The sequence below is a fragment of the Ambystoma mexicanum genome, chromosome 1p, assembly GCF_040938575.1.
Source record: "Ambystoma mexicanum isolate Mex_15411 chromosome 1p, UKY_AmexF1_1, whole genome shotgun sequence".
Lineage (NCBI taxonomy): Eukaryota > Metazoa > Chordata > Amphibia > Caudata > Ambystomatidae > Ambystoma > Ambystoma mexicanum.
Window position 1 is genome coordinate 194,044,774 of NC_090921.1, and position 26,373 is coordinate 194,071,146.

At 50.3% G+C, this 26,373-nt stretch overlaps 1 pseudogene; it reads right to left on the reverse strand.

Annotated features, from left to right (window-relative positions):
• LOC138464262 (extracellular calcium-sensing receptor-like) overlaps positions 1-26,373 on the reverse strand; it is a 73,203-nt pseudogene that overhangs the window by 43,184 nt on the left and 3,646 nt on the right.

Below are 26,373 nucleotides of genomic sequence, written 5' to 3' on the forward strand. Positions count from 1 at the left end.
CTTTCCATGTCTTGGAAGGCTACATGGTTGATACAAGTGCCTCAATGAACCTTGGTGTACCGCAGGGTATGTGCCACTGCCCCCGCATGTGTCCCAGACAACCCTACTATCAACAGCCATCAGTCCACAAACACATCTGAGCTGCATTCTGTGCTTCAACACCAATATTTGTCTAAGCTCACCCTCAGTGCTGTGACTAAGCCTGCACGTGCAACTCGCCTGGTGCAAGCTTTGCTGCCTCGTGGCCCCCCTGTGATGCTCACCTTGCCTGGAGTTGCTTGGAACATGTCAGCAGTTCTAGGATGTGGGTCTGCAATCACTGTGGCTCTGCTTGTGCACACATGTGCATGTGGGCACCAACAAACGGGTCAGGAATTAGGTCGTCCAATGGGCCATGTCTGCTTGCAAAGGTGCTCTGATGCCTCATCCCCCTGCAGAAAGTGCATGAAACACATGATTAATGCATCAAAGTGATCTGTGTGTGTCTCATCAGGCATCTCATTACTTGACCATGTCAGAGAGTCACATCACAAATCACACCATCAGTCCGTCTTTCACCTCCAAAGTGTGGAACACTATCTACTGCATGATTTGCAACAAGCACGTGTACAGGAAAGATATGAAACATAATACACAATGCATAGCAATCAATGTCCACATTAATCATGACACGCCCCATCTAGCAAAAGCTGAACAGTGGACAATTACACCTAAATCATCCCCACTAGGGGTGTCAACACAAGTCAAAAAGCACCAGACATGCCACAGATATGACAGTCCAAAGCCCTTGTGTAAAAATCTGTTACACCGAACCATCCTTGCGAGCCCATGGATAAGGGAGGCAGGAGTGGCATATGTGAGTCAAGGAACCCAAGCAGCAAACACATACACAAGACAACCATGAAGGGCCCAGCTGGAACAGACAGTGGATGCCTTCAAAAACCACAAGACACCGCACTGTCACATGTAAGCACAATAGACTACAAATTTTAAACTAACTCAACTATTAACTAATTACACTAACTAAGGAAAACCTACATTACCTATTTAAACTAACTATCAAACAGAAACTTAACTAACTAAACTAAAAGAAAAATCAAAAATGGCCACATACGACCCGGGGGGGAGGGGAGGCACCCAGGAGGGGGGAGGTACAGGGTGCTGCTCAACATCCACATGCGATGATGCTGAGCCAAAAAAAAAATACCTCCATGGGCTCAACGCCTTCACAGCACGACCTATGTGGGAGATAGATGGTCGTCCGAGTCTGGCTCATCCTGGAAAGGAGGACGTGGCACAGTAGCCTGGCCACGCCTAGCCGCAGCTTGCCCCTCGTCGGCAGCAAGTCTGCCGGACAGGTGAGCCTGGTTCTGTGTGGCGATGTTACATAGGTCTGCATGCAGGACCTCACGTGATACACGTGCTTCCTCTTGCAAGGTAGCACGTGTAACACAGAGTTCCTCCTGCAAGGCCTGGCTGGACAACCGCTGCACCTCCCGGCAAGCCTGTAGCTCAGCCGAGATGGTGCGCTCAAGCTGTGCAAACCTCTCCTCTGCCTGCTGCCTCTGGGACATCATAAGGACACCCAGAGTGGATCTGAGGGAGGCATACTCCTCCCTCAGGGCATCCATGTGCGCCTCTGCGTGAGCAGCAATTGCTTGACGCAGAGACGACATTTCAGCCTGGCGTGCCCTGTCTGAGGCCGCCATGCCCAGCCTGAGTGAGCGGGCCGTGGACCGTGCCGCCTGCTGCTGGAGTAGCACCTGCCTAGCAGGGGGGAGCACAGATCGGGCCACACGCTCCATGCTGTCAGCGATGTTCTCCATTGCTGCCCCCTGCCGTTCTGAATTGGCAGTCATGTCTTGCTCCCACTCAGTATACAGCGGTTGCGCGCGGCGACCGCGTTGCCGGGCTTGACCCCTGCGGGACCCAAGGACCGGGGGTCCTCGCTGTGTTGGCACCGCCTGCGGCTGCACGACTACATGCCCCCGTCGACGTGATGTCCCAGGCACATCAGTGACTGGTGTGGAGGGTGACCCTGCGTCCCGATCCACCACGGGCGGAGGAACCAAGACTGTCTGATCCCTCAGTGCAGGGGTCGCAGACAGAGGAGTGTCCACATCAGAATCACTCACCCCTGACACATGGACTTGATGGTCATCCAACTCAACATGGACGTCAGAGTCGTCATCAAGGCTGGACTCATAGACAGCCAGAGACAGGATGGACTGCAGCACTTGGGGGTTTTCGTGGCCTACCACCCCACGACCCCCACTAGTGCCGGGTTGATGTGGTCTTACCAACCCTGTGTCTGGCATGACAACACCATCCTCTGCATCCATTGCGTCATCACCTGAAAAATAGAGAGGAAAGGGTCAGTACACATGTCAGAAGCACACAACACACACACACACACCGACAGCAAAGGCATCTGGCAGACATGTGACACACAACATATGACCTTGCATGCATGCTGGGTCTACTTAGAATAGCTTCTGTGATCAGACCTGTTGAAAGGTGGCAGTTTGCATGGAAGTGGGTCTATGCAGTGCAGAAAATGTGTACGCCACTCACTACCTACATGTACAAGCACTCCATGGTGTGTGCCAGGAAATGTGAAGGCAGTGCAATGTCAAAATCAGACATCACGTGCATTGTGTATTCAATGTGTACCATGTCTAGAAGGCAAGCACCCCTCCACCCCAGTACCAAAGCAGGGATGCCTAGCATGGTATCAAAAGGCTGACCATACACCTGTGTATTGACAAGCAGTGTTGACTGGCATCAACAGCTTAATGTGATTTCAATTACAACACTGCAAATGATGCTGGGACAGTGGGCAGGACACATGATGGAAGATCCGGAGGCCGGCCACGTGTGTAGAAGACACGACAGGAGTTGGACAGAGTCATTGGCCATTGAACAGGCTGAGGCCTGTGAGCCACACAGATTGTCAGAGCCTAAACATGTGTGCAACGCAGGACTGAGCCACAGTTGACATGGGGAGGCCGATAATATGGCAGGCAATGTATGTAACCAAGGACTCATATTACAGTGATCATCCAGTCAAGGACACATTGGGACATGTGTGCAATGCACATGGAGCATGAATGGGCACTCATGTCCCTGCGGGACATCTGACCCATGCACAGTACAAGTGGGATGCCCTGCATCGAGTACTAAGGCTGTACCACACGGCATATGTCTGGCAGTTTCTAAGCTGGAAGTTAGCATCTACACAGGACACATGAACATGAAACTACACATTGGCAAGAATGTAGCAGACCAGTGCAAAGGTGGAACTGGGGTGCAGAGTGGCGGAGGAGGGGCAAGGGAGCATGGCCACATGGAGTCCCGCATGCAGGCAGAGGAGACATGCATGACGGTGGCATTGCATTACTTACACATCAGAACCATGTACAGGTCACATGTAGCAGCAATCATGCACAACACATCCCACATGTGAAACACACACGTCCTCAACAACTACGCATCAACACTCACTGGACTGGGCATCAAAGTCCAGCATCTCTCCCACACCTTCGACCAATTCTGGTGGTATGAACTCCGCAACGAGAGCCTCATGCGGAGTGAGTTCTTCCTCCTCTGGTGCAGGCCCACCGCCAGTCACCAGAGTCAAGTTGTAATTTGAGGCACGCTTGGCCTTAGTGCTGCGCTTGATGTCATTCCAGCGCTTTTTGCACTCCTGCGCCGTGCGCACCTCATGGCCGAATGAACTGACATGTTCCGCCACATGCTTCCAGTGGGTGTCACGTTGGGCAGCCGTAGTCTGACTATTGGCACCCACTAGCATGTCACGGCTGTGTCCCCGCACGTAGTCCACGAGGAAGTCCAGTTCCTGCTTACAGAAAGGCTTCTTCCTCGACGTGCAGGAGGTCGTGGCTGTGTGTGGGGTCCCAGCCTGTGCTGCAGATGCAACCTTCCTCCTCTTGGACTGTGGCGCAGACCCTGGCTGGCTAATGCCGCCCTGACCAGTATGGCCAGTGGGTTGGGTGGATTGAGCCGAGGGAGTGGCAGGTGGAGGGATGACCAAAGGCCTGACTTGTGTCAGTGGCAGCTGGGTGCCCACTAATGGACCCTGCGCAGCAACATCAGCTGTGGCAGGGTCATTGACCGCAACGGTCCTGGTTGGCAGACTCACAACCGGGGTGCTGTTGGGTGCATCTGCCCCTGCACTTGCCAACACCCGGCTGTTCGGGGCAGCAGATGACATGACTGCCCCAGGGACACGTGTCTTGGTCTGAGCAGCCCGGCCTGCCCCAATGGTTTCCCCCCTGGCCTGTTGGAGATCTACCAAGGGCTCTTCAAGTGCCAACGCAGCCTGCGCTGGCAGACCCTGAGCCTGGGTGGCGGTGTCCACAACTGCACCTGCAGCTACCGCTACCCTTGGGCCCGTGGCAGTCGATGGAACGGACTGCCGGGTCATACGGGTGCCAGTGCCAGATGCAGGAGCTGCATCCCCCTGAACCACAGGGGGTGGTGGCATGGCTGCACCGACACATGGCACAACATTGTGCTCAAGTGGCGCACCCCTGCCTCTTCCCCCTCTGTGGCTGCCCTGGACACCCTGGAGTCCCCCTACTCCCTGGTCACCACGGCCACGTCCCCGACCACGCCCGCCACGAGGAGGACGCCCAGCTGAGGCGCCCCTCACCTTTGGTAGCCTCCCTACCATGGCACAGATGTTATAGTGCTGGCACAGATGGAGTGGTGCCAATGGGAGGTGTACAGCACAATTGACCTGGGCAATTGGGGTGAAGGGGGTGGGAAGCAAGATGTTAACAGCCCCCCTGCACCTGCAAGGCTGTATGTGACCCCGGTGATGTGTTGACGGGTCACGCAACGCTCAGGCACCCCAAAACTGCAGTAAAACCGTGCACGCAACCCTGCAGCCTACGTGCGTGGATTAAACCTCCCGCAGTACGCGGTGGCACCCAGTAACACGTATAACGCGTACGCGTGGGACACGCAGGCTACGATGACATCGAAAATGGGTGCGATACACAGGGGCACCCGCAGTGGGAAAAGGAGCGTTTGCGACTCACCGTCTGACTAGCGCGATGCAGAAAAACACGCGTAGCCAATACCCCCGCCAAAAGAAGAGATACGTCCTTGAGAGCTGTGAAGTAGATGGCGCGCGAAACAACTGGAAGCAGCAACACACGTCGGTCTCCACGAAAGGCACGTACAGCGAACTGCTGGGCCCGCTCACCTTTAACCCGTGCTGAGGGAAAACGCACGCGCGCGTCAAGTCACATGCGGACGTGCACTTTTTCACGTTTGATTACGCGCATTACACGCGGACGTGCAGTTTTTCACGCGCGCACGCTTATGCATGGGCCCTTTCCTCCTATTACACGCGGACGTGCAGTTTTTCACGCGCGCTTACGCGCATTACACGCAGCGTGCAGATTTTTCACGTGCCTAATCACTCCGTATGAAGCTGGCCACGCGAAAACGCACGGAAGACCACGCTCCTGCCCAGAAGGACACTTCACTGGCCCCCAGTGCCCCAAGCAGCCTCCCACATGCCATCTGCTGCTGCCTGCCTGCCTGCCTGCTGCCACCGTGCCCTGCCATTTGGTGCCTGCACATCAGCCATCTGCAGGGGTCCAGTTGCTGTGTCCACCCCTGCTGGTACAGAAGAGTCCCGACTCAAATGACATCGCTCCACAGCCCAGCCCCAGGACCCAGTTGGTCACCCACTCCTGCCCCTGGGGTTGCCATGTGGAGCACATCCACATCTGACACCAGTTGCAACCCCCGGCCAGAGGGGCAGAGGGGCAGAGGGGCACCAGCTTCACTGCCACCGAAGTTGGTGTCCTGGTGGAGCAAGTCCTGGGGCAGTATGATGCCCTCTTCGGATCGTCCCGCGCCAAGAGGGAAGGACGGGAGAGGACGCGGAGGGGGTGGCAACCCGCACCATCCAGAAGGTCAAGAAGCGCTGGGAGGACTTGAGGTCAAGGACCCTCATGAAGGCCCGGCGCCTTGTGGAGGGGGGCCGGGGCCGCATGAGTTCCATCCAGTTGAGGGTCCTGGAAAGCATACACCCAGCGCTCCACGCCCAGGTCCTTGAGAGGGAGACCCGTCTGGAGTTGAGCGGTAAGTGGCCAAGCATTGCTGTGTGAGACAGGGCATGTTGCAGTGTGCTGGTTGTCTGATACCTGCCTGTATGTGTGACATAGGCCATGTACGCATGTATGTGTGCAGGGACATCATGGTAATGCATGTGCGACCTGTAATGTGTGAACCGCATGGTTGTTGCATGTGTTTGAATGTGACATGGGGAGCCCTGTGCAGATTGCACACATGACAGCATGGAAGTCTCTGTTCCTGGACATGGGTGGGGGCCTGGTGGAGGCTGCCCCTGGTGGCTGGGGGGTGGGGGTGGTGGGAGACATGTGTGGGTGCCAGGTGGAGGGTGCCCCTGGATGCTAGGGGGTGGGGGTGCAGGGGGACATATTTGTGGGGGCCTGGTGGAGGGTGCCCCTGGTGGCTGGGGGGGTGGGGGTGCTTGGAGACATGGGTGGGGGCCTGGTGGAGGCTGCCCCTGGTGGCTGGGGGGTGGGGGTGGTGGGAGACATGGGTGGGGGCCTGGTGGAGGCTGCCCCTGGTGGCTGGGGGGCTGGGGGTGCTGGGAGACATGAGTCGGACATGTGTGGGGGCCTGGTGGAGGCTGCCCCTGGTGGCTGGGGGGTGGTGGTGCTGGGAGACATGGGTGGGGGCCTGGTGGAGGCTGCCCCTGGTGGCTGGGGGGTGGGGGTGGTGGGAGACATGGGTGGGGGCCTGGTGGAGGCTGCCCCTGGTGGCTGGGGGGGTGGGGGTGCTGGGAGACATGAGTCGGACATGGGTGGGGGCCTGGTGGAGGCTGCCCCTGGTGGCTGGGGGGTGGGGGTGGTGGGAGACATGGGTGGGGGCCTGGTGGAGGCTGCCCCTGGTGGCTGGGGGGGTGGGGGTGCTGGGAGACATGAGTCGGACATGTGTGGGGGCCTGGTGGAGGCTGCCCCTGGTGGCTGGGGGGGTGGTGCTGGGAGACATGTGTGGGGGCCTGGTGGAGGCTGCCCCTGGTGGCTGGGGGGTGGTGGTGCTGGGAGACATGGGTGGGGGCCTGGTGGAGGCTGCCCCTGGTGGCTGGGGGGGTGGGGGTGCTGGGAGACATGAGTCGGACATGTGTGGGGGCCTGGTGGAGGCTGCCCCTGGTGGCTGGGGGGTGGGGGTGCTGGGAGACATGGGTGGGGGCCTGGTGGAGGCTGCCCCTGGTGGCTGGGGGGTGGGGGTGCTGGGAGACATGAGTCGGACATGGGTGGGGGCCTGGTGGAGGCTGCCCCTGGTGGCTGGGGGGTGGTGGTGCTGGGAGACATGGGTGGGGGCCTGGTGGAGGATGCCCCTGGTGGCTGGGGGGTGGTGGTGCTGGGAGACATGGGTGGGGGCCTGGTGGAGGCTGCCCCTGGTGGCTGGGGGGTGGGGGTGCTGGGAGACATGGGTGGGGGCCTGGTGGAGGCTGCCCCTGGTGGCTGGGGGGGTGGGGGTGCTGGGAGACATGAGTCGGACATGGGTGGGGGCCTGGTGGAGGCTGCCCCTGGTGGCTGGGGGGTGGGTGTGCTGGGAGACATGGGTGGGGGCCTGGTGGAGGCTGCCCCTGGTGGCTGGGGGGGTGGGGGTGCTGGGAGACATGAGTCGGACATGGGTGGGGGCCTGGTGGAGGCTGCCCCTGGTGGCTGGGGGGTGGGTGTGCTGGGAGACATGGGTGGGGGCCTGGTGGAGGGTGCCCCTGGTGGCTGGGGGGGTGGGGGTGCTGGGAGACATGAGTCGGACATGGGTGGGGGCCTGGTGGAGGCTGCCCCTGGTGGCTGGGGGGTGGTGGTGCTGGGAGACATGGGTGGGGGCCTGGTGGAGGATGCCCCTGGTGGCTGGGGGGTGGTGGTGCTGGGAGACATGGGTGGGGGCCTGGTGGAGGCTGCCCCTGGTGGCTGGGGGGTGGGGGTGGTGGGAGACATGGGTGGGGGCCTGGTGGAGGCTGCCCCTGGTGGCTGGGGGGGTGGGGGTGCTGGGAGACATGAGTCGGACATGGGTGGGGGCCTGGTGGAGGCTGCCCCTGGTGGCTGGGGGGTGGGTGTGCTGGGAGACATGGGTGGGGGCCTGGTGGAGGGTGCCCCTGGTGGCTAGGGGGGTGGGGGTGCTGGGAGACATGAGTCAGACATGGGTGGGGGCCTGGTGGAGGCTGCCCCTGGTGGCTGGGGGGTGGTGGTGCTGTGAGATGTGTGGGGGCCTGGTGGAGGCTGGCCCTGGTGGCTGGGGGGTGGGGGTGCTGGGAGACATGAGTCGGACATGGGTGGGGGCCTGGTGGAGGCTGCCCCTGGTGACTGGAGGGGTGGGGGTGGTGGGAGACATGGTTGGGGGCCTGCTGGGGGGTGGGGGTGCAAGGGGACATGGTTGGGGGCCTGCTGGCAGGTGCCCCACAGTGCTGGGGGGTGGGGGTGGTGGGAGACATGGGTGGGGGCCTGGTGGAGGCTGCCCCTGCACTGCTGGGGGGTGGGGGTGCTGGGAGACATGGGTGGGGGCCTGGTGGAGGCTGCCCCTGGTGACTGGGGGTGGTGGGAGACATGGGTGGGGGCCTGGTGGAGGCTGCCCCTGGTGGCTGGGGGGTGGGGGTGGTGGGAGACATGGGTGGGGGCCTGGTGTAGGCTGCCCCTGCACTGCTGGGGGGTGGGGGTGCTGGGAGACATGGGTTGGACATGGGTGGGAGCCTGCTGGCAGGTGCCCCACAGTGCTGGGGGGTGGGGGTGGTGGGAGACATGGGTGGGGGCCTGGTGGAGGCTGCCCCTGCACTGCTGGGGGGTGGGGGTGCAGGGGGACATGAGTGGGGGCCTGCTGGGGGGTGGGGGTGCAAGGGGACATGTGGCTTGGCTGGGGGGCATGCCCATGGTGGATGGGCTGCCTGCGGGACATGACCAGGGGTGCAGGGTAGTCCCCTGTGGTGTGGGCTGCCTGCAGAGGTCGTGGAGGGGGTAGAGGGGAGACCTGGGAGGACCCACACTGGCAATTCACCTCTTCAACTTCCCGCACACCTACGTAATACACTGCCCCACTCGCACAGGCCCAATCGCGTGTAGGATTTCTCGCGCACCCCTGAAATCCACGTACCCAGGCCAATCGCGTGTAGAATTTCTCGCACACCCCTGAAATCCACGTACCCAGCCCAATCGCGTGTAGATTTTCTCGCGCACCCCTGAAATCCACGTACCCAGGCCAATCGCGTGTAGAATTTCTCGTGCACCCCTGAAATCCACGTACCCAGGCCAATCGCGTGTAGAATTTCTCGCGCACCCCTGAAATCCACGTACCCAGGCCAATCGCGTGTAGATTTTCTCGCGCACCCCTGAAATCCACGTACCCAGGCCACTCGCGTGTAGAATTTCTCGCGCACCCCTGAAATCCACGTACCCAGCCCAATCGCGTGTAGATTTTCTCGCGCACCCCTGAAATCCACGTACCCAGGCCAATCGCGTGTAGAATTTCTCGCGCACCCCTGAAATCCACGTACCCAGGCCAATCGCGTGTAGAATTTCTCGCGCACCCCTGAAATCCACGTACCCAGGCCAATCGCGTGTAGATTTTCTCGCGCACCCCTGAAATCCACGTACCCAGGCCAATCGCGTGTAGAATTTCTCGCGCACCCCTGAAATCCACGTACCCAGCCCAATCGCGTGTAGATTTTCTCGCGCACCCCTGAAATCCACGTACCCAGGCCAATCGCGTGTAGAATTTCTCGCGCACCCCTGAAATCCACGTACCCAGGCCAATCGCGTGTAGATTTTCTCGCGCACCCCTGTAATACACGTACCCAGGCCTATCGCGTGTGGGGACACCCGCACACCCCTGAAATACACGCTCCCCGCACTGCGTTTGCTGCTGCCCTTTGCGCTGGATTGGGGATTTTGATGGCTTTTCCCTGCGCAAGGGGCGTTCTTGGGGGCGTAACTGACGCTGCTGCAGGGTCGCTGCGCCACTCTGCGCCACGGCTGGTTGTGGATGTTGGAATCCATGAATACGCTGTGCACCTGAATGTGTTTCGGCGCACGCGGCTGGCGCAGACTACCGCACGCGCACACTGTGCGCCAGCCGCGTGCGCCACTTGTGCGCCGAATTCTATGAATTGGCCCCCAGGTGTTTTGAAACCGTCTGGTCATTACTTAATCAACTCGTGAAAGTGAATGCTGCACGTGGATGGATGGACCCTATAATTGTGCAGGTGATGTATTGGCTCATCCCCACCCTCTCTTTCCTACCAGGAGCACCCCATAATGCAATGCTTTGGTATATGTCCCATTCTCTCTTGTCTTACGTTCCCACTAAAATCCTGTAGGTAGTACTTACTTGCCATGGCTGGAAGTCTAAAATATTTGCACAGTTCTCTTGAGGAATACGCCCTCCTTCTTGAGTGCAAGCCCTCAAGTCCTTTAATGCCAAGGCGGTTGCATAAACTGCATTGTAGATATTGTAAGTGAGTCTAAATTCCATCATATCGTCACTGAAAAAGTTTGGTGCTGTTATCCTTAATCTTGAGGAGGTCACCTTGATCTGACCATTGGCACCCAAAAGCTTCTTCCCAGAACCTTCTCACAAAAGTATCTCCTGGAGATGTTGACGGGCGGATGCTGAGGATATGCTTCCGGAAGCCTTCCATCTCTCCACTGTGGATTGCAAAGCCGATGGTGCCGTCAAGGATATCCGAGTATTTCTTGATGGAAAGGAGAGAATAGGTGGACCAGGCCTCACTTGCAATCCAGATCTTTCCTGTGACATTCTGCCTCGCCGCCTCATCCAGCAGCGGCACCAGGTAAACATTCGACGAGAAGACGACAATGGCTTTGGCCGTTGAGCTTTTTATCACTTTGACGACATGAAAGGAGTTCTTGTCGGCGTGGTTTTGGAGAATGTTCTCCGCAAAGGCCACGCAAGCGCCAGCCTTGATCAGCTCATGCTTTACTATGTGGCTGGCCTGTTGTCCATAGTCATCATCTGTGGCCAGAATTCCCACCCAGGTCCATCCAAAGTGCATCACTAACTGGGCCAGACCACGTGACTGGACGTCATCGCTGGGGATGGTGCGGAAAAAGGAAGGAAACTGATTTCGGTCACTCAGGAGTGGACTTGTAGAAAAGTAGCTGATCTTTTGCAAGAAAAAAGAAAGGGTTGTTAATATTAGACATTTTCAAATGAAACTATATACTGTGATGCGCATTGCCTGTAGGGTCTGACTCTGCAGGCACCTTTTCTATAGGGTCGGAATCCCCATTCTTTGATGTTGTCTTGTAAAATGGCATAAGATGTTTACTCAGGGGTCAAGTCCTAAAAATTGGGGGGACTCCTCAACAAACGCAATGGGATGTGACGTCACCAGAAATTAGGATATCAAGGTGAAATATGAACATTTCATTCAATTAGATTTGCATAACCACTCAAATTGAACAGGACACATGGCATTTGCCTTTCATAAAATCAGCACCCACACAAAAACTGGGTCTTCATGTTTTATACTCCAACAACCGATACAAATGGTTTCCCTGGGACTTGCAGTACCAAAATGGAACATTTCACCTTTAGTTGTTGGTTATTTTTCATCAGGTTATATAGTGTAGTGGTGAGGTGTTCGCTTACAAATCTGCTACTGCAGTTTGATCCCTGAGGTCAGCTTTAATTCATAAATTCAAAGAGGACATTCAATATTTCTTATTTTAGCTGGTGGGGACTGAGTCCACCCTCTGAATAAAGTGGGTGGACTCCATCCCCCTACGTGTAGCCTCGATTTGAGCCCTGGTTTACCTACTTCTTACAGTAGCGGGTGTTTGTGATTTCGAAAGAGAGTTTTCTAAATGGTAACACAGCAGTGGCAGACATGATTAAAATGAGCAATCAGAATTTCGGAGGTAAACAGCAATGGGTGAATAGAGGTGACTATTTAAAAAAAAACAGGGAAAAGGGCCATGAATCAAGCAGACAACCAGGTACACCATCAGTCAATGGAGGAAATGTAATCTGGTGTTTGGGAGACCACCATCAATTTCTTTATTTGCATGTGTTTAGGTCAGTAGTTAAATGTCAATAGGGAACAATGTTGTCACATCGCCAGGCTTTTTTTCACAGAAAACTTTGGGCCGAAAATAAAAACTCATCAATATGGGGGGGGGGCCATGGGGGTTGGGTAAGGGGAAGTTAGGGGTAGGGGGGTGTGGGGAATAGGGACTCGATACTAGCGAAGGGGCAGTTGGGGAGATGAGCCCCCCTAAATAGTAAAAAACAAAAAATCTTAAATTTTTTTTAGGTGAAAATATTCGACCAAAAACGCTGTGAAAAAATACCTGTAGATGTAAGAACATAGAACCGCCAAAAGATAACCCGTTATATGGTGTTTCCTATGGTGTTTGCTTTGGGAGATCTTTGTAATGAGAAAGAATAAAGAATAAAGATAACCCCTGCTATCTGCGCAGAGAGTATTAATTCTTTTGCAGACTAGTAGGTGAGCATTATGCTTCAACTTCTTTTATTACCACCCTTCAGCAGTTTCAACAAACTATAACACATCAACAACTTTTGAAATGTCCAAAATGACTTTACAGTGACTTTTCTCTTTAAGAACTACAACTCCCATAGTCTCTGTAGTCCTCCACTCTCTAGCTCAGCTATGAATACATCCTGTCCCTGAGATCCTCCTCTCTTTTACGTGCTCTGACTGTCACTTAGAATCCATAACTTTGACTCACTAACAGTGCAAAATCTTCATCCACTCAAACTGGCTGCCGATAACTTCTCCGGCTGCTTGCTCGCGTCCTAGCTACTGGCCACCTCACTCAACTATTCTCCTGCTCTTCTCTTAGGAAGGATACAAATCAGAACATAAGGGTGGCATCTATGCATTGTTATCATATGATTATGTATTACATTCTACAGTAGATATGATCATGCATTGTTTGCTTGGGAGAGAAATTAATGCTTGCCTCCTAGTCTTTAATAGAATTAATACTCCCTGCGCAGTTAGCAGGGGTAATCTTTATTCTATGGCAAGACTCAAGGCGAGCATTATGCTTGTTCAAAGCTTTCCCAATACTGTAACTGCTATATTCTCAGATGGCTTAAAGTAAAATTCCTTGAAGGTGCGATCATTAGCCCAATCTGCTGATAACATCATCTCTTGTAATGGTGCTCCGCCATAAACGCTTTGGTGGTCATAGCTCCTCTTACTGAGTGAGCTCTAAACTTTTTCAAGTCAATCCCTCCTACTTGCAGTATTTCTCTGACCCATCTGGCAATGGTCGCTGTCTTTACTGCGTGAAAAGGTTTCCTACGCGCTATTAGCAATTGGTTGTTACTCGCTGCTCTGTTCTCCGCTGTCCTACCCTTGTCCTCCTTGATGCAGCTTGCTAGGCACCATTTAATATTATTTGGGAAGTATGGGTAGTGGACTGAAGAAGTTCCTGTCTTAGTCCTCCTTACTATGGAGACATTTACTCCATCAGGTCCAAAGGTCTTCCTATTAATCTGCAACACTCTGATATGTGATACCCTCTTACAGGATATGAGACAAAGCTTCCTTGACAGCTGCTTAAGGGATAAATATGTGTCCGTTGGCCAGCTCTCCACTAATGGATGAACTGCGGTAACGTTCCATAGAGTATTGTACTTAGGCTCTGGTGGTCCTTTAAACATAGCTCCTCTAATGAGCCTGACTACCGCCAGGTTTTCCCCTGCTGGGGACCCTTCGATCGGTACGTGTCCTGCGGAGATCGCTGACCTGTACACTCCTATGGTGCGGAAAGCTTTTCCGTCGTGTAGGAGTTGTGCTAGAAAGTTCAGCATATGTAATATACGCAAAGTGTGGCAGTGGAATCAAAACTCAAGTTATATTGGAGGCCGGCAAAGGGTCAGGGAGAAGGGCCCCCAAAAAAAACACATAAAAAAGAAAATAATTGAAAAACATGAATATTTTATTTAAATATCATTATTTGTTTAAAACATACATATTGCATCATTTCTCTATTTCTGGTCAGCAGCCTAAGACTATGCAGTATTGTATAGGGTCTTTTACCGAACACAAGTTGGCGACTCTCTGCGCTCGGTTACGGCTTGTTCCGTGCTAGTAAGCCTGCAATTTTGCAAAAAACGTATGACGTAGGACGTCAGGATCCGCCCACTTGGATATTGAAATTCCTCCCGCAGATGTTTCACAGGAGATCCGTTGAGGTGCCATGGCAGAGTTTGTATGCAGGTCTACGGGTCAATACATTCAAGGTGAGTTGGGCTGTTAGGGATGTTTATTTAGCGCTTGTAAGGTGCTTAGTTACACGCCGTGAGCTGGGGCACCGGTTTTCCAGCGCCTTTTTCAGCTATATGCCGAGTCTTAAGTGCGGCTGCAGCGGCAATAGTAAACCTGAGCTTGCTGGTAGCCACTTTCGGCTTGGACCAGCATGGGCCGCTTTAGCCTTAGCTACACGCTGAGGCTTTTGACATTATTTCTGATAGTGCTTCAGAGCCAGCGTATTAGCTCTTTAAATAATCGGGAAACCGCTGCTGTTTTTCCATTCCATGCTTCTTAATGCCGCCATTCTCGTGGTTGCTGCAGTATTTTCACTGCTTCAGCCATTTGTTGAAATGCTTTGAAACACTAGGGATTACAACTCAATTATAATCGGGTTGACCGTTATAACACAAGTATGACTTGCTATGCAATCCCAAACATCGGCGGCTGACACTGTTAATTTATCTATTGTGTTACAGCTATTTGCGTGTTAACTACATCATGCTGAACACCTCTCCGCCCTGGTAGGACACTCTTTTGCAGATGCTGAATTGTTAATTGTCGTTTGTGACACAATATCAAGAGTGAATTCTATTGTTTTCTGTCTGCTTTCATTCAGGTGAGCACTATTCCATGATTTAATTGTTATATTGGGAAGGACTGTAGTTCGTGGTTTCACCCCTGTTTTTTGGTGTGGTTTCTAGTCATTGACTACCCCTCGTGTACTATAAGATGTGCCTGTTTTTGTTTTCTGCAGTTCTACTTGGTAGAGAACTTGCCCCGTTGGTCCATATTTACTTCCCAGGGTCTACATTCGGGAAAAGGTGACCAGCCTACAGGTTGATATAATGGTAATGCGATAATTTAATTTTCAAACCTTTCTCCCTTCCACAAGTATGGAGGGCTTTTTTGCCGGACAGTTTCAGATGGAGGCGGGCATCCCGTTCGTTATTCGTAAATTTTTTCATTTATTGAATTAGTGTCTTAATTTAGTTTTAGTTTTGTTGTATAATTATTTATGGTTTTGCTTGACTGTGTTTTTTTGTCTCTTTTTTTGTTTCCTTTTGTCTGATGTTCTAGGCAAAACTATGGACTTAGCTTGCACAAATCTTTACAGCAGAATGCATTATTGCCCTATATATGCATTGTATATATTAAAATTCCTAGTGGCAAATATCCGGATGGGAGTGCGCCGTCCTGAAGAAGATGGGCATCAACCGTGAAGCAGCTTAGATGCTCTGTACCATCGAAACTACTTCCTGTATTCATGTCAGACCTAGTGTATATAGTAGGTCATGACAGCTTAGTAGTTGACGTACGGCACCCCTTTTAGTTCCAACGTTAAAAGAAACCATCATTGCCTTGTCTATGTATTTGTGGTTGTACTTACATTGATAAATGTGGCCGTAGCCTCTGACCATGAGTCGGTTGAACCGGCTTGATGTTCAGACAGCTTGGCTACATTAAGCCAGTACTGACTGAATTATCAGTCTCGTTTTTATATAAGCACTTTGTCTGATTATGCACTTTATTCTTTAACAAAATGCTGCTATTTAGATATGAGCTCAAAATATGATGTAATGTGTATGTGTTAAATATAATATTCATGTTTTTCAATTATTTTCTTTTTTATGTGGTTTGATCTGTGATTCTGAATTTGGGGGCTCTTCTCCCTGACCCTTTGCCGGCCTCCTCCATAACTTGAGTTTTGATTCCGCTGACACACTTTGAGTATATATTACATTTGTTACTTCCTCTTTGTCAACGAAGTAGAGGTTTACCCATCCCCATGTGGCAAAGTTCAGTATAGCCACTACAGGCGCTGAAATGGGATGAAGACTTCTCCCTTTACACCAATTGGTCCACTTGGCCCAAGCCGTGTCATAGCTCCTCCTAGTGGATGGAGCCCAGGATTCTGCGATGAGCTCCGCAGCTTGCATCAAAATGCCTGGCAGTTCCCAGCATCTCCTGACATCCTGCACACGATGAGTGGGAGTGTCCCCCTCCCTCTCAGAGGATGATACAACCCAGCTGGGTTCGGGAGTAGTTGTTCCCCTTCGGGGAGGACTCTCGGTAGGTCTATTGTAAGCTCCATCAGCGCTGGGAACCATACTTGTGGCCTCCACAACGGTGCTACCAAAATTAGCTCCGCTCTCTCCCTCCGACATTTCGCTAGAACTCTGCTCAACATCGTGAAGGGGGGAAACGCATAATGGATTCCGTTCAACCAGTCTTGTAGGAAGGCGTCTGGGTCTAATCTCCAGTTGAAGTAATTGGCTGTCTGTGCATTGAGGCGAGATGCAAACAAATCCGTGCAAACTAGACCCCTTCTCCGATCTAGCATATGAAAAATGGTCGGATCTAGTGTCCAGTCGCTGGAGTCCGTGAGGTAACGAGAGTTCCAGTCGGCTATCACTTTCAATGATCCGGGCCGGTACTCCGCTGTCACTGACGTCCCTGTTTGAAGGTAAAAATGCCAAAAATTCTTCGCTAATTCGCCCAGCATCCTGGATCTTGTTCCTCCTAGGTGATTTATGTATCATACTGCTGATATGTTGTCCATATTCAACAGAACGCATGACTTCACCTTGTCCTTCGTGAACGCTTTGATTCTGAAGGAGCCTGCTAGCAACTCGAGGCAGTTTATGTGCAGGCATAGCTCTTCCTCACTACTTGTCCCCTGTCTGCAACTCTCCACATCTTGCTACCCAGCCTAGATGGCTGGCATCTGATTCTATGATCAGATCTGGTCAGTCCCCGAAAACGGCACACCCATTCCAGCATCCATATTCTGCAACCACCATTCCAGTTCTGTGATGAACTCTGGATCTAGTGGTATCAGCTGATGATACTTTAATCCCTGTTGCAAATGTCTAATTTTAAATCTCTGTAATGCTCGATAGTGCAAGGGGCCTGGAAATATGGCTTGAATGGAAGCTGCAAGCAGCCCTACAATCCTTTCAATGCCTTTCTCTCGTATTGCTGCTGCCACTGGTTTCATCAGTTTGGTGAAAGCCCAGGGTGCTGATGCAAGCCTGAAGGGCATCATCCTGAATTGCCAAAGCTGTTTGTTCCAGCGAAAAGCTAGGAATGTTCTGTATTGCTTCTGCACTGGAATCGTCAGATAAGCATCCTTCAGATCCAATCTCGTCAACCAGTCTCCCTCTCTCAGGCAATCTCTGAGCTGATGGATTCCTCCCATCTTTTAGTGATGGTATACAATCCATACGTTCAATTCTTTCAAATTTATCAGAGGTCAGACTTTTTCCTTTCTGTGAACAGCAAACATGTTACTTATAAAGCTGGGTGTCTCTGAGCATCTCTCTATGGCTCTTTTCTGTGCTAGTTGGGACTGCTCGTAGTCTAGGCATCCCTGCTCTGAGGCTGCTAGGCGCTGCTGGTGGGGAGTGCACGTTTGCACTGGTGGCTGTATAAATTCTATCTGCAGACCTCTTATGGTTTGCAAGATCCAGGGATCGCTGAAAAGCACGCGCCAGTTTTCCCAGAACATACTGGTTCTCCTTCAACTGGAGGGTAGGCCATTGATCTTACCTGGTGTAAATCCTTGTCCTTGCCAAAGCCTCTCCCTCTGTGTCCCCTGGGGGTACGGCCTCTGGCTGGGAAGAACGCATCTTGCTGCATGTTCTTCCAGTATTGTGCTCTGTGATTGGGGGGTCTTCTCCCTCCTTGTTGCCGACCTGTCGTATGGCCCCTGAACCGGTCCCAGCAAAAACTCTATTCGGGAATATTTTCCTGATGGAGGCCTGTGCTTTCTCCAAGGATGTGTAGGTGCCGACAAACCGCCCCATCTCCTTCCTGAAAGTTTCTCTGAAAAGTAGGCCCTGAGTTGCTTCTCCGACTTCCTAGGATGCTAGATCGCTAAGCTTTGAGCAAGAGACCTCTTCTTCTCTCCGCGCCCTTTGCGCCCCTCCTGCTAAGGCCTCTGGATCTACTTCCTCTCCTGTATCTCTCGCTCTCTCAGCAAGGTCCATGATCTTTGCGAGAGGGCCAGCCAAGTCTGCAATTTCTCTTGGCAACTCTTCCAAGATCTGTCGATACCTTTATGGGGGTCCTTGCTGGTTTTGGATACAAAGGTCAACATTTTAGGGTCCAATTCGGGGGTCTCTGCCACTTTTCTGGGAAGATCCGGTCGTGGGCATTATGCTCGAAGGCACTGTCTCACTTCCTTGTCTAAGGCTTTTCTCAGCCTCAACATCATGTATTGTATTGCTCTGGGTGAGGGCTGCCAGTCTGAGGACCTTGGGTTTCGGATGCTAACCGAATCGAACATGTCCTCCTGTTCCTCCTTGAGGTGTTTCTCCTTGCAGGCTCTCTAACCCCCGCTGGGATTAGCCCACTCTTCGTTAACTGGCTCGTCTGTCTCTTGTGGGGAGAGGTCTCCCTCTGTTGGCTCCTCTTCCGAGCCTAGGTATTCTTCTCCCTCATTGTCTTCCCCGGGAGTGGGGGCCGTGAGGTCTGGCACCGCTTGATGCTGCAAATAGGCTTTTTTCTGTTTTTGGGCTGGTTCAACATAGCTTCCAGTGTTTCCAGCCTTTCTTGTAGGGGTCGCACCCCTTGAGCCACTGCATCTACTAGAACTCCCCAGCACCTCTTTGAAGCTGGCAGCTAGGTCTAATGGCTACTCCTCTTCGCTCCATTCCAATTCTGACATTATTTGGAGTGTGCTGTGTGCCTGTTTACCTGAATCAGGTGTCTTTGCACGGCCACTTCGCTAGGCAGATGATCCTTATGCAAATGTTTTATAGTTCAATCTATAGTATCTCTTTATTAATATTCATTTTTTTTTCTTGTGGCTGCACCAGAGTTGTGTTGTATTCTTGTGCCTGTGGTGGCTTCTAGATCAAATTTGCCTCCTGATGAGGCTCGTGCTAAGTGTCTTGTGAAGACACCTTAAAGAGCCTTGCACCGTCGCTGAGGCTTAGAATCTCGTGAGAAGCAGAACTCTTGCTCTCTGCATCCACCGTTCAGCGCGGTGCGTAAATCAATCAAACTCCCATGCCAACGCTATTATTCTTAGCGAGGGAGTGAAACACTGATGGGCCGAATTCTTTCTTCCTCCTCGACGCAGCTGAAATGCGACACGGAGGACGCGCAGTGAGCTCCGGCCATGCCTCCCCAAAGGTGGGGGCCGGAGCACTGCGACATTCTCTGACTCTTACAGTTGGCTCCGGCCACGCCTCACCAAAGGTGGGGGCTAGAGTACTGCAATGTTTCCTCCTTTCCTAGGAGAGCTCCAGCAGCTCGGTGGGGAACCCGGGACCCCTGAGGTGTTGGTCATGCGACACAGGGTCAACTGCTCCGCGGGCTGTGTGGGATACCCAATTCGGTCCGGGAATATGCTGCGCTGTGCCAAATAAATAAATACTGCACCCGAAATGTTCGGTATGCTACCGTTAGTTACGACAAATATATACTATAGTACTTAGATAGAGCATGTCAGACGTACTACGCTGGCTATATACAATATACTATATTATTCCGCTAAAGCTCTTCACAGTCATACGTTGGCTATATACCATGCATAGCTCCCCTCTGTGAGCCCCATACCCCTCTTCCCCTTCTTTTCCTCTTTCTTCTACCCTTCTCTTTGTTCTTTATCTTCCCCTTCTATTCTAAATCTCCCTTCTTCCTATTATTCACCTTACTCACTACTCTCTCTCTCCCTTCTTTCTCCACCCCCCTCTCCTCTTCTTTCTCATATGTAAATTGTTCTACATGCTGATTTTCTGGTTTGATTCATGTTTACCGTAATAGCTTCTACTGTTGCATGTTTAATGTATATTTTGTTGTTCATTATAAAGCGCCTTGGATTAAGCCGCTATATAAAACAATAAATACAAATACCAATTAACTAACCTGCTTTAAAACATGTTAGAACTATCCTACTCCAAGTATACAGAAAGGTAAACTAAACGTGACTTATCTGCTTGAAGAGCAGTAAAAGAAGAGTAGGAGCTCAGGGACAGGATTTATTCATAGCTTAGCTAGAGAGCGGAGGACTACAGAGACTATGGGAGTTGTAGTTCTTAAAGAGAAAAGTCACTGTAAAGTCACTTTGGACATTTTAAAAGTTGCTGATTTGTTACAGTTTGTTGAGTGGTAATACAATAAGTTGAAGCATAATGCTTGCCTCCAGTCTTGTCATAGAATTGCTGTCCCTGCCATTCTACGAATAGGCCTTTTGAGCAGGTTATTGTGCAGCGTGTGGATTGTGGACTACAAAAGGGCTCTCGTAGAGAACCGTTTGACTCTATGGATCTCTCATTATACTACCAGATGATGGGCATTAGCTAGAAGACGGAATAACGGCACCTCCTTTTTTAACCCTCTGTAAAAGGCGGCGCATTGGATTCTTAGTGTCTTACCTGCGGGTATCTGTACAGACCCAGGATACGTGCAAGAAGAATTGACCTTGTGGATAATGAATCTCCTATAATAGCGGCTGGCGGCAGGCGTCGCTGGCACCGGTAGTTTGGAATCGGCTCTGCTTGTCCTGAAAGGATCCATAGAGTCCCCTTGATCGACCGCTGGAGCATCGTACAGGAATCATAGATCTGGAACCCCAGGGTGATATTGGGTAAAAGGCTGGGGTTGTTATTAATCTCCTCAATCCCGAACACCATGGCCTGGACCCACTGGTAATTGGGGAACGCAAACCTGAAATGTGAAAAGAGGCCTCATAATCAGACACATCCAGCACTAACACAAAATATTTACCAGCATTTCATCTTTGTTTAAGAGTTAGGCGATTTATCAGAAGAAGGTTAATTGTTGTCATCGTTCTTAACTACACTAGTTTATCCTCATTTCCAGAAACATAGTTATCTTTTTCTCACTATATAGAATATGGAACAGTTCATTTCTGCTCAGGCAGGAACGTCATTTGGGTTTCACCAGGGGTCAAACCTGCAACCCCTCAGGTCTCCCATGGTACCTCTGTGGTCTCACTTGCTACCCTTAAAGAAATCAATTTAAAAACATGTATTTTTAAATGGAAGCTCCTGGGCTGAGGCCAGCGCCCTGTGGCTCTTTGTTTCTGGGGTGGCTGGCTTTCTTGTTCAGGCCTGTTAAAAAGACCAGGAGGTTCCACAAGTGTAATACTTTGATCAGTGACCCTAAATAAGAAAGAATAGGGATAACATATCATGTGTCTTTCTGGAATTCTATACAATAAATTGCTAGACTCATTAAAGGTTTATTTCAGGCACACTTCGGGAGTGAGTCACTGATTTAGTCTGTTCTTAAAACACCTCAAATTGACAATGCTGACAAAAACCTCCAAAAGGTATCCATTTTGTTTTTCGCAAGTTGCAGTTATAGCATGTTTCTTTTCTGCCATTGTCTCTGTTACGAGAATCACAAGTCATTCCATCTCGATGTCCTCGGTCACCTGACAAAATCCATGTGCCTAAAAGCTTGGTATACAGTGTAGAAATGTTTGACCATATGGCCCTTGATTTCATTGTACAGTAATCGATGCTTTGTTGTAATGTGTCTATCTTTCCCCCTAGACTTCTATTCAGGATGGTTGTTTGCATGTATGAGGTAACAAGTACCCATAGTACCTGATGCTGTGTGAGTGCACTGCGTTACTCTAAATTCTTTAATACAGTTATGAACCCTCCCAATAATATGTATTTTTCCAACCTCTGAATCCTGCAAAGTAGATCCACTCAGGATTGACATGTGGCCAACTTTGTAACAGACATGCAGATGTACTGGCTTGCTGATAAATCTCGGTTACCAGTTTAATGGTGTCTACTATTTGCTTTCTGACTCTGAAAACATTCAGACATGTAATTGCTCATTTTACTATAGCCGGTAGGATAGCTATAGCTGGTAAGATAGCTCAGTGGGTTGAACACTTGCTGATGTGACGTGTGTGTGTGATCTGCAGGTTGCAGTTTCGAATCCCAGCAATGCTAACTCAGCCTTTCATCCTTCTGAGGTTGATAAATGAGTACCAACACATGTTGGGTGATATTGTATGTATGTTTGTTTGATATGAAACGTTTAAGCGTAAGTGCTATATAATAACAAATCATTATCGCTTGGCGTTGGACGTCTGCTTGCATTCACAGTAATTTGGTAAATGGGCCTATACGCGCTGATATCAATGATACATATAGTGATCCATTCTTCTATGAAATGTATATCACTTTACGGTGATATCGTAACCATATTTCTAGTAGTGTACTTAGAAACAATTCTATGTGATACCACTTTCTGTTTTGTCAAGGGGTGAAAGGTCGTGTTCCATCGCTTCCTGTGATGTCACTTCGGGGTGGGGCCAAATTACATCACTTCCTGTGAGGTCATCGGAGGTCAGGGGTCGTGGGATGTCACTTCTACTCCTTGGCATTTTGGTGAAATGTCGTTGCTGATTTCTAACGCATGAGCAAAGTTCCACTGTTTCACGTGTGCTGTGAGACAGATATGATAAAATACACTCTATCAACATAGTATATCCATGAACATTGCCCGAATACACTGCACAGGTTTCAGATTGCATAAAGGATCTTCATGTGGGTCATGCGTTTGCTTAGTCTAGCGAAGACAGAGGGCTTTGCCTCTCTGTTATGCCACTTTGTTTTCAAGTGCCCTGTTGAATGAATACCCTTCATATTATAGCCATACAGCCTTCGCATTGCTACAGTTCATCAGATATTAAGAGTACTCTGAGTACAGTTCATAGTGTTTACCTGAAAGTTAACGTTTTATCAAATAAATATGATTCTCAGCTGCGAGATTCGACTGAACTCAAAGGGCCATCCTGGTTGGAGTTGCGTTTCAAGGATGGGCCTTTTTTTAAACTATTTTTGATTAAAATGAAAGCATACAAATTCTGTTAAATCACCCTTCCTAACTTCTGAGACCTCCCATTTTAAGATCATCCGCCAATAAAGCATTGTGCACTGGTAGCAAATGCTTTACAAAAAAATAAAATAAGAGCCAATCTCTCACAACTGAGTCCTTCTCTTTATATTTCTCACTTTACTCTACTCTACTCTATCCTACTCTACTCTGCTCTACTCTACTCTACTCAAAGCTTCTAAATGATTGTACTTCTTTTTAGATCTGATTCACAAGATCATAATATATATGGATTCTTGCTCATGTCCCAGTAACCTCCTCAACGGCCTCTATTTCTTCGACTCCACTCCTCTGTGGTCATGTATTTCCTGCGTTCCCTACCTCAGTGGTCTATCATCCTACTTCATTTCTGTGCATCAGTGGTCCCCTATGTCCCCCATTTCTTAGGTCGGGGGTCTCTTCTCGCTCTTAGATATCTCAATAGCGTCGTATTTGCCGTGCTCCAGATATCAACAGTTCTGTATTCTCATTTTGCATAGCTGAATAAAATTTAAAGGCACACCACATTTAAAGGTATGCCAGAGAAGGAGGCAGATAGTGGTGCCCCCCACACCTTGGCAGCTGAAAGCATCCCTCTTCCATCTGCCCTCAAGGGGGACATTTTGTTTAAATGCGTTTTTAAATAATTTCTAATTCATGCATCAAGTAGATTTTTTGATATGTTTTATTGTATGCGGGAACCTGCCACCTCTTGCAAGATCTTCGATATCATTTTAATGGTATTGATTTACTTTATAAAAGAATTAATACTCAGGCCACCAAAAACGTGGCCAGGTCTGAAACCTGACTGGAAGTTGTCGAGAATTACATTTTCTTCCAGATATCTCTGCAGCTGCGTGGTGATGATGTTTTCCAAAATGTTTGTGGGCCAATGCAGCCCAGCCATTAGATCACATGCTGTATGGCAGGAGATCACCCTGTGTTACCACCAACCCGGTGGAATTCTCTCAACTAGTTACAAACCCAATATTACTGAACAGGGCAAAGGTAATTACTTGAAAGAGGTAAGCACTGATCAAACTCTACAGAACTTATAATGATGCCTTGTATGGGACCACTTGTTTATATCATTTTAATGTGTTAGGAAGAATCTTTCATCTTTTTCCAAATCTTCACACGCCAACCATGGTGACAGTTCAGGTATTTTACTGCCTGTACTATGACAAAGCCGTTTTTCAAGGAATCTCATCTTGGCTACCCCTGGGCTATGCTACAGCACGTAACAAACTCCTGTTGTGAGCAGACCAAAGTTCCCTCTGAGAGCTACACTGGGTCACAGCTGTTGCCAAGATCAAGATGAAAGACCCGTGCCTGGTACCTCAGGCCTCCAGAGACAAGGTCCATTAGTCAAAGTGGACACACGTGTTTATGCATGCCCCATTGTGAGATTCCTGTTCTTCCCCAGCAAAAGATTTTGATTGTGTCTTGTGCCGCTTTTGGGGCAGCTCCTTAACTGCAGATGCAGACAAACTCCATAATTTCCATCTACGTGCCATGCCATGCAGCAGATAGATACTGAGAGTGAGAGTCCCCCAAAAAGACACTTAAACTCTGCAATGAGAGGCAATAATGGACACACCCCAGCAGGGAATGAGACCAAGACCAAGTGCGGGTGAGATATAAAAGCCTTTATCTAAATCAATATAGGGCATGCAAAGGACTCTGCAAACTCCGCGAGTGCTCTGTCTGACAATAGCAAAGACAGTCATATTTATTACAAAAATACGTCATGAATTAGATAAGCTATAGGGGGCACATAATCGTGGGGATTGTGTGATGGAGACTAGCTACTATGTACAATGTAGGTGCGGTGGTCCATGATTGGTGGAGATCCACATGGTGGCATCGCTGGGTGCTTGGGTCAGCTGGGCTCATCGGGGTGGAGTATAAGATCACGAGCTGTCCATGGGGATACATTGGTGCTGCACTAACATTTTGCCCTTGCGGCCACGCATACACATTCATCACTAATTTCTGTGTCAATTTAACCTATAAATCCTACAACTCATTAATCTAATACCATAAAAGAAACAGAGAGAAACAGTATATAACTCTGGGAATTCTTAATACGTCATCATAGAATCGCTGGTACACAGGGCCCAGTGTCATGAGTCCAGGTTTGTTATCAGGGGGCACAGGTTAGGGTACCTTTATCATTCTACCTTGTTAGATGTAGTAAGAGGCAGCTTTACGGTATGTTAGTACAAAGGTGAAGAACTGCCTCCGTGGTCTGGCGAGGGTGGGGTGAACTGGGGTACCAGTGGGTCAGAAGGGCACATAGCTGTCACCTTAACAGGCGGCGGGCTGTGGGGCCGTGTTGCTCATAATTCTTTGTGACCGGAGCGTGGCGGTACATGGTGATTTTATAGTGGCATCAGGTGTCAGGAGGCCTGGGGGGAGGTAAATACTTGATACAGACTCAGCAGGAATGCGGGAGGTGTAGCTGTATTTGTCAGTAAACCAGGGCCCTTCAAGCTGCAGCCGGGCCTTGGAGGGAGGAGGGTGGGAGTTGAAGTCGTGGCTCGCTAGGAGGAGGGGGAGATGGCCTTGTAGTTTCTCGCGGGTCTACATTTATCAAGTAGCATGCACATCATTATAGAGACGGAAAAATGAGGTATGTCAGTACACTTACAGGTTTACATATATCCATTCATCTATGGGTATATCGTACAAGCTTATACACACTATTTAGTTTACACTTCTTCGTGGTTCATGAATACTGTATTTACAGAATCAAATAAAAAGCTTTTTTTTAACATCACCTCATTCGCAGTTCTTCATTTTGCTGCGGGGACACATGGAGAAAGCTAGCATACAACGTGAGGTAAAATGTGGTTGGTGTATACGTACAAATTACAATGTTACCCTTAGAATTGGACTGAGGTACATTCTTAAGGGTGAAAACACTTGCTTCAAACGACATCTCATATGCCAACAGGTGGGATGTGTTACTTTAAATGGCTGGTATATGATACACTTAAAATTGTATCATGTATATGGGTTTTGTATATTGCCTTTTAAATATTGCGTAGTAGTGATGATCTTTGGTCGGTGACAATAGGGCCGAATACACATATGTTGGACAACTTTACATGTGAATATCTGGGATAGGCAAGGGTCGTTCCCTTTTGATATGGACAATCAACATTATGAGTTTTGAG